The following is a 9295-nucleotide window of genomic DNA, read 5'->3' as shown; positions in this document are numbered from 1 at the left end:
ATCATCAGCTTGCTAGGACAAGTAAAAATCTCATGCCTCCCAAGAAGGGCTGCAGGGAGTTGGAATGCAGAGCTTCTTTCCAGATCTGAAAAGAGCATTTCCAGAGACAATATCCACACAGAGCCTTGCATATTAATAAGTAACACATTTAAGATAATTGTGGTCAGATTTTTTGATTTCAATTTTAACAAATGGTCTGTTTTATCTACTCATAGGAAAGAAAGAAATTATAATGAAAATATGGTCTGAACTTTATTTTCATTTGATATTTCTTTATACTTCTTGTATATTACATAGTTCTCAGATAATACTTTTAATGTTTTGCTCTCCTAAGGCATTGGTTAAGGAGCATTAATGATAATTTTCATGTTTTTCTAATATAACATGCTTACACGCATGTTTGCACTGTTGCATATTTGTTCTGGTTTTGCTTGGTTGTTCAGTGGTTGAATTATAACAATTTTTTAACCAGGTCCATGTGTATAATTCTCATGTATTTTGTATTCTTCTTCAGCTAGACTTTAATTAAGATTACTTGAATATGGGAAGTAGCTGACTGCTGGCAGATGAAGTAGTTCCACTCAAATCGACCTACTGTGTCAAGGCAGGGCAAGCAAAAAGTAAAATCTTCTCCAACTGTTCCTTTATCAGCTGAAACTAAGAAATATGCATATCTGAAACTCTACAGTAATGGAATGTACAACGAGTCTAAGAGGGATTAAGTCATGCCTTGGTCATGTCCTTTTTTCCCATTGAGTGTGAATTTTGTGTGCATAAAACAGAAAAAAAGTCAAGCATCCTGAGTGGTGTAATAATGATGTGCTGGCAAATCTGGCAAATGTTTGTGGTTTATAGAGCCTCCTTCTCAGTGTGATCATAAGTGCGTCCCCCTGGAATAAAGCACAGAGCATAGGGAGCACTGTTTTCAATGCAGACTGATAGGAAAAATAATTGAGAACAAACCCAATTTACTTCTCTCACTGCCAAGTGTAGCTTTTGTATTTTTGCATCTCTGTGATGTATCAGTTATAAAGAACAGTAATTAGGCAGACAACTATGGACATAAATCTTAAAGTGATAGTGACAATGCTAAAGTAAGTTACTTTCATTTAGTAATATAATCATCACTCTTCTGTCATTAGGGTCACTGTGACAGGAAGAAAACAAAAGCAAAAAACTCCACTGTTTAAAAATCTTGGGGGAAAAGGTATGATCTTCTGTTTTATGAATGAATTTATCTTAGGATTTCTAACTCCCCCCTTTTTATTATTTCCCCCTTGAAAAAATAATCAAATAATAAAAATCCTCAATAATCAAATAATAAAAATCCTCAAAGTAATTCTAAACACGTCTATTATTCCAGATGAAGGGACTATTATTATGCAGCCTGAAAAATTTTGACCATTTGAATAAGTGTGATTTTAAACTTCACATGTAAGCCTTCATTTCAAAGAGGGGAACTAGATGGGGATTTTTTAAAACACAGGTTTATTGACAGAAGCAGAATATTTTTGTGTGGGAAAGAATTAATTATACAGAAAATATAGTCACTTCATTCCTCCATAGGTCTCCTGTAGGAATTTATGTCGACATTGTTGTAGTTTTTTATAACACTGCTATAATTCTCCTGGTCTATTGCCATATGTAAGCAAGTGATGAGGAAGAGTGCCTCCTAAACTGCCTTAAAATCAATTCAGAGGTGCCTTAAAATCAATTAAAATATCCATTAATATTTGGTGCTTCTGAACTATGGCACGTAGTACCCTAAATTAACAAGATCTGTGCCTGAAACATGGATAACATTTTAAAATATCCTGCTCCTGGATCCTAACATGTCTTTTTCTTTAGTTTCCTAATAGTCTCTGTGTGGATGTGTGGATTTCTTTCAAATACTGTCTCTGAAACAGCTGCCAAAGGACTTGCTGCACGTCACATCAGATCCTCTTGCCATCATCAGCTCTCCAAATCTAAAGTATGTCTAGTTAAATAGTATTTAAATAGCTCATAGTTTATTAAAAACTGGAATTTACCAGGACAATGAGAACTTGCAGTTTAATTGAAAAGAAAAAAAAAAAAAAAGGAAGAGCAAGACAGCCCTCAATCACAAAGCCCAGCAGTGCTGGACAATGGCTATCTCTTCCTGTCCTGAGAATAGACACATCATAGTTGACATTCTTGCTGTCAGTGACCCCCTCCTTCCCATAAGTAGGGTAGGATATGTGCATTTGGACTGTGTTGTGAAGACCAGTGGGGTTTGCCACCAAGCCATACAATCCTGCTAATACAGGCATGGGACAAGGCTGGGTACCACATTGGTGCACCTGGTCCTTCTTCACTGTCTAAAAGCCAGGTCATGGGGTGTCCTGGGGAGGAAAACCAAGCTCTGTCTCATCTAGTCTTGGCTGTCTGCTGGTCATATGGTTAAGAGAAGGGGTGATCCTAGTCAATCTCTGATGAAATCTTTTTTCTCCAACAGGACTATAGCAGGGAAAGACAAGATTGGTCTCCTCAGCCCTTGTGACTTACTGTGGGGACAGTGGTGTTAAATTGGCAGTGGGGGAAATCTCCCAGGAATCAGAACAGCTAAATAGGAACCTCCTTAAGTGAAATGCTTCTCTTGCAGCTCCAGCAGCTAGAAGAGATGGGGGAAAATTAAGATCTTCTCTAAGTATGCAAAGGGCATCCAACTACGTGAAGCATCTGCCCTGGCTGCAGCTCTGCACCCAGGACACAGTGGGAGGAGACATCAGCAGATGGCTGTGTCACTCATGGATCCCAAGCCAGCAGCTCCAATATGTGCTGAGCCTTGGCACTCTCTCCCATCTGTTTCAGAGCTAGGCTCATGGTGAAAACAAGGTATGGCTTCTCAGATGAAATACTCTTTGTATGTCTTCTCTACAAATAGAGACCAGTATATGTTGTGCAGGTTATTAAACGACCGTAGGATTTATACTACGTTGGTGACAGGAATTCGTTCCCAGTGACCTGAAGGAAGGCAAAAAGAACACATTTCATAACTGTCAAGCATCAAGCAATATTTTTCCTATAAATGCAACTTTTTTTCCTTTTCTGTCAGTTTCAGACAAAATATCAGGTTATTTGCATAAGTTCAAAATGTTAGTGCCACTATGTCTTAAAGGGTTTGAATAGCTCTGATGAGGAGAAGAGTCATTCCAGTACTTCTGAGCAGAGTGCAATGAAAGGATATTGAGAACAAATGTGTTTCTCAAACTAGTCTTTCTTATTTATAAATCTGACTAATGCAAGATACTGTAAATTAAATTAATGTTGTGAAATCAATTGAAAAGAATATACAAAGCTCTACAGCTTTCAAACACTGCAGCTGAAATAAAGATCAACATGTGAAAGATTCCATAAATGATTTTAAAAGTAATTTTTACAGCTGAGTGCTTTCAATATTCCAGTTCTATAGAGATAATCTGTATATAAAACATGTTGGATATTCCAGTACTGCATATCAGTTCATAAATAAGTACAGTAAGCATTGCAGCTATAGGAACAGGGTACCCTTTTTTTCCTGCGGACAGTCAGATGAATCATAGGAGTAATAGCTTCATTGTTTGTGGTTTGAACTTTTAGAGTCAAATCCTGTACCACTGAGATCAGAAGAAGCTTTGTCTATGTGTTTGGGAGAATTAAATGTCAAAGAGATTAAAAAAAAAAAAAAGCGATATCTGCAATCCTTATTTTCTGTCTGGTGTTTTAAAGATTTTTGTTTGATTGAGCTTATGATGCTGTCACAAAAAAAAAAAAAAGAAAGAAAAAAAGAAAAAAAGAAAAAAAGAAAAAAAGAAAAAAAGAAAAAAGAAAAAAGAAAAAAGCAAAAAGCAGCCAGCATAAAGAAATATATTTCTATTATTCTTAGGCATCTTTCCTGTGGATTGCAAAAATTTGGTTTTGTTTTCTCTACGTGCCTCGGCACTTCTGGTTCCATCTGGAAGTGGAGATCAAAGCACTGCAGTCCCACAAGCAAACAAGCATTTGTCTCTTGAACTGCACTAGGAAGCACTGGAAGGCTGACAAAGAATTGTGCTGCTGCAAGGCTGGGGCCAGAGTGCCGCAGAGATGCACAGCTCCAAATTGCTTCAAGGGACACCAGATCATGTTTTGGAAGGCAGATGTTTAGGTGAGCTGCACAAACCTACCTGGATGGCTTATGGACTGGTTTTGTACTTTCTCATAATACATGTGTTGTTGAAGGAGAGGCCCCTTTTCAAGCAAACTATTATAGCAATCAGACAGAAAGCAGAGGAGAAGCTCATTCAAGTTAACTGGCAACATGCTGTGCACATTATGAGACCTCACTTTCAGTAGACTCATAAATTCCAAAGTATTTTGAATGAGACTGTGTTGAAGAACAAAGCAAAATGGGCTGCATTTAAACATGATTCCATTTCTGTTCTTCCCTTCTCAGACGGTTGGTAACTTCTGAATTAATTACTATAGTTTCTGGTTTGCTGCAATTAGTCTCTGTCCTGCTTTCACATACACAGTGTGAAAAAAGGTGAATCCACATATGTAGCTGTCCACATCACCCTGAGTGTCTTTGTACATGTATGTCTAGCTATAGATGTGAATCTGTCTTTACAGAAGGAACCAAATATGAATATCCCTTTGATTTTTTCTGGGAACACTTTGGAAAATATTTTAAATATGTACTTAGCTGAACTTGCACATTGGTTTGTGCTTAGGAATACAGAGTACATACAGACAGCATTACTCTTGTTGATCCCTTTTTAGCGATATAAAGAAACATGAAATATAAGATATGAGTACCAAATTATATTTTGAGAGTCAATCACTAATTTACCTCATCTGATAATTTCAATTCCCTTGCTCCAGATGCAAAGATAAAACACAAAGTTTTGCCTGATTGGGAAAGAGAGAACTGCATGAAAACCAGCTTTTTCACTTCACTTAGGGTTTGGATTAAAGTTACAGCTCTGAGCTGAACTAACAGCTTCCAGCTGCCAAAAGGGGGAAGTCTTGCTCTCTGCACTTCCCTGCCTGAGCCTTTCTTTCCTTAGCCACCAATCAGCCAACCCTGCAGACAGTGCTGGCATCCCTCTGACCAGGAGAGAAGCTAGCTTAATCCCTGCCAAAAAAAAAATCTTGTTTTTCTTTGGGAAGGGGAAGGCACCCCTTTTTTTCCCTTTTTTTTTTTTGGCCGTTTTAGTGAGTCAAATGAGCTTCCTCGGCAGGCAGAGAAGTGCTAAAGCTGGCTGCTGGGTAGAGAGGAGCTGAGAAGATGGGGATGAAGAGAGTAGATGAATACCAAGGAAGCAGGGTTTCCTCCCCCTCTGTGGTGCACAACCATGAATTCCATTTTGGCTGTTTTAAAAAATATAACCTTACAGCACAAAGCAATCAGAACAAACAGTTTGATCCAAACCCTGATTTTTGCTTATATATGGCTTTAGCACCAAGACAAATTATTAAAGTCAGATCTTTCAAATTTCTTTTACATGAGAAAGACGCATTTTTTCTGAAATGATTTTTAGGTTTTTATTTTTGAATTAAATTAATACAGAGTTTCAGATGAAATATCATCTAGAAACTTAACATTTGAGTTCAAATGCATCCTCTGGTATGTGCACATATGAGATTGCAAAGAAATTTTGGGGTGGGGCAGGGGCTTTCGAGATCTTTGTAACATTTACTTTCCTCTCCTCTGCTGTTCTCTCTCTTCTGATTCATTTGAATATGATGCTGGGTCCTGGATGAAGGCTAGCTTATGAAGTCCAGCTAAGAGTTAGTCTCTTTCCAGATAAAACAGAGTCTAAGTATCTGCTGATCTTGACTGGCTATAGAAATCCAAAACTACTCCAATGAAATTGGTCAGCTGAAAGATCTGGCTTTCCTGATTCTTCTCTGTAGTATGGTAACTTGGACAAACCCCTCAGGACCAATCCCTCTCTGTACTGGATGTGATACAAGTATGTAATGATGGGTATGAGAACTCATGACTGCTTTTCTGTGAATTTTGGCTGTTTGAAGTGAATGTCTACACTCAAAAAAATTGGATTAACAAAAAAGTTAATCCAATCTCCAGACTTACCTGTAGTCTAATATAAAAAGAAAAAAACTGATCTGTCTGAAGAGATTCTCAGTGGGGCATGTCGTAGTAAATTCAAATTGGTGTTTGCTGAGCCCTTCTGGCCCTGAGCTCTGGCACAGAGAAACTGTACCCTGCCACAAGACATGGTCTCTGTAAAGGGGTGGGGGAAGAAAGCAAGTGAAGACGTGGGACTAAAAACATTTTTACATTGTTTTGAAACTGAAGTGAGGTGATTATTAAGTTTTCCATGAGTCATTTGGCATTACTAACACAAAATTTTATATAGCACTTTACTCTTTAGTTTACCCTTTCTTATTCTTCCATACCAAATTTTCTGTTCTCAAGTAATACAAGTCATTTAACTCAAAAATGGATGCCACCAGGAGATTGACATCCTAAGTCTGGCAACTTTTCCTCTTGAAAGGTTGGCTGAGATTGCATGCCATGAGAACAAGGATTATAGCTTCCCCCCACAGCCATGGCATAGCTCAGGGTTCACAAAGGCAGGGAAGGCAGGGAGCTGCCTGTTACAGAGCAAACCTCCACCACTGCTGGTGATGGTGTGTCCTGCCAGTACTGCTGTGCCAGTGACAGCACCCGGCAGAGGCAGCACAGGTACCTCCACTTTTTCTCTCCACTGTTGCTGTTGAAGAGCCTTTTGTGGCTCTGTATGAGCATACTATTTTCCCTAGCTTAGATATCTACAGGATCTCTCCCTTTTTCTCAGAATCTCCCTCTCTCTCTCAAGGCTGGCTCTTTGGATGCTGCAGCACTGCTGGAATCTGTCTTCCAAGCATGCAACCCCTCTTGTCAGGAAAGAGTTTTAGCAAGGCTCCCATGAGTGATGCCATATCCTTTTCCTGCTCCCAGGCTTTTTCTTTCCCACTCTCAAACCGGACCTTTACAGTTGAAGAGCTGGGCATGGACAGCCCCAGCCCCTGCTCTCCCAGAGGCAGAGCCTCACTGGGTGGAAACCTCCAGTCCTTGCTCCAGAAGAGGTTTCTGGCTGCTTTCTAATCCTAGCCTGCTAAGGATAATGTCCAGTGTCCCTGGTTGCCATCTCCTTTATCTTCTTAGATCCCACAGCTAGGAAAGAGATGGGAGAGTATTGTGAACATGATAAGACAGCGAATTTCATTTAGTCCAAATACATCCAGATGAGGCTCTGAAGAGCTTGCATGGCAGCAGGACCAATAGTCCCATCTGTCAGTTCATGGATGATAGGTAAAGGAACAGTGATTCTTAAGTTCTCCTGATGGCCTAAGTATATCAGGGAGGATTTAAAATATGTAGAAAAGCTCCTACTCTGTTTTAGAGCAACAGATACAATTGGAAAGGACAAGTTTTTCTGGAGCACATTTGGATAGTATCAGTCCTCTTGATTGAAGGGGATTGTGCATTGTTTTGTGTAACCAAACTACTGTCACCATATGAGCTGGTGTACTGGGCTGAGCTAAGAGAATTAATTTTCTTCATAGCAGTCTGTATGGTGCTGTGTTTTTTGATTTGTGACTCAAACATCATTTTTAACACACACATTTTCTGTTGTTCCTGAATGGTGCTTGCATAGTACCAAGGCTTTCTCTGTTTCTCCTGCCAGTAATCAGGCTAGAGATGGGAAAGAGATTGGGAAATGACACAGTCAGACAGCTGACTCTAAGGGAATATTCTGTACCATGTAACACTGTGCTCAGGAACAAAACTGGGAGAGAGTTTACCAATGGCTACCACTGAGTGAGGTGGTGGGCAGTTGCTTTTGCATCCCTTGTTTTTCCTTATTTTTTTTTTTTTTTTACACATTAAAATGTCTTTATGTCAATCCATGTGTTTTCTCACTTTTACCTTTCTGATTCTATCCCCCTTAGCTGGCTGCCAAGGTTCACACACAACAGCCGGGTAATGAGTTCTTAGACCCTTACAACTCCCTACGAATGTCTATGCCTCTGTTACTCAGAGACTAGACTGTGACCTGGCTCCAACAATGGCAGGGATGTGCTGGTGGGAGCATACCTGATGCATGTTTGTGTGGAAAATGTTCAAAAGGGCTTATGTCATCCAAAAGTGTTTTAATACATTCACACTTTTCACCGCATAAACTGAACTGGAGCCATCAGGATAAAAAAGAAGTTCTGATGGGGGAAAAGGCGACATAGGAAAAGGCAGGCATATCAGAGAAAGGCAAACCAAAGTAATGCAGAGTTTCTCTGGGGAGCTATAGGTTGGCCTGTAAATTTCTGAGTGACGATTTCAGAGTTAAAGGTAATGAGGGAGTCTCTAGTGGTTCATTGACTGGAGAAAGAAATTCTGATGCCTCTTTCATTGGACAACTGAGACCAAATAAATCTGTAAGTATGTCTTATGCAGGACAACAGGCCACTAAGAAAAAGGAAGCATCAAAGTATCTTTTCTTGCAAAGATACTGGCTGTGACATGGAGCTGTGGTAGGTCGTCTTTCCCTTTGCTGCTAAACACAGCCATTTGCTAAGAATTGGATGCTGGGAGGCGATTGCGGGCTCTTCATGCTTTAGATATATCCAGACTCACCAATTAACTTCCCCAGCAGTTTGCTGCAACAACTAAGCTTGGAAAATGAAGCATTTCCTCATCTAAGCAATGCTTAGGGAGCACACTCTGCTGATGATTCCACCTGCCAGGGAGTGACATCCGTATGTTGACAGAAGAACAGAGTTCACAGAAATTTCGAAGCTTCTGTCAAAGCTGTTTTTCTCTTTTCTGAAAAGCTGCTTTTCCTCCCATCCACATTCTTTGCACAATTGCTTCTCAGAACCAGGCCCCCAACAAGGTATTGTTTGAAAGGGATAAACATAGCAGGGCCGGATTGTTAAACATTTGTCAAGTGTTTGTGATATTTCACAGCTGGCATATAAAATACCTTGTGGAAGGGCTGAGCTTAAACCTTGTTAGCAGTTCTCTGTGGAGTGAAAAAACTCTTTTTGTTCAGAATTTGGCTACCTCTTTTTGGTCACAGGAAGATAAAATCACAGACACTCAGGGAAGGTAATTTGTCATTCTTCTGCTCCTTCATCCACACTCTTTTTTAACTCTTGACCTCTTCCCAAAATGCACAACTCATTCTTCAGCATCTCTCCCATCTACTCCTGCTCTTACTCTGCTCCAGGAAAGAGCTCAGATCGCACTAAGGCACCCTGAAGGACAAACCCAAGTATAGTCAAGAGAAATGAAGCTCTCCAGCTG

General features: G+C 39.8%; 1 long non-coding RNA gene across 1 annotated transcript; it reads left to right on the top strand.

Annotated features, from left to right (window-relative positions):
- Positions 1 to 1141: 1141 nt before the first annotated feature.
- On the top strand, positions 1142 to 7556 carry LOC121659349. Its single transcript, XR_006014293.1, has 4 exons — positions 1142 to 1207; positions 1860 to 1972; positions 2624 to 2856; positions 3887 to 7556. It is a non-coding gene; the product is annotated as an uncharacterized LOC121659349 (long non-coding RNA).
- The last annotated feature ends 1739 nt before the right edge of the window (positions 7557 to 9295 follow it).

Source organism: Corvus kubaryi, unplaced genomic scaffold (genome assembly GCF_017639235.1).
Source record: "Corvus kubaryi isolate FWS band 111438036 unplaced genomic scaffold, C.kubaryi_AGA036_p1.0 split3-73, whole genome shotgun sequence".
Lineage (NCBI taxonomy): Eukaryota > Metazoa > Chordata > Aves > Passeriformes > Corvidae > Corvus > Corvus kubaryi.
This window is presented reverse-complemented; position numbering and strand designations above follow the sequence as displayed.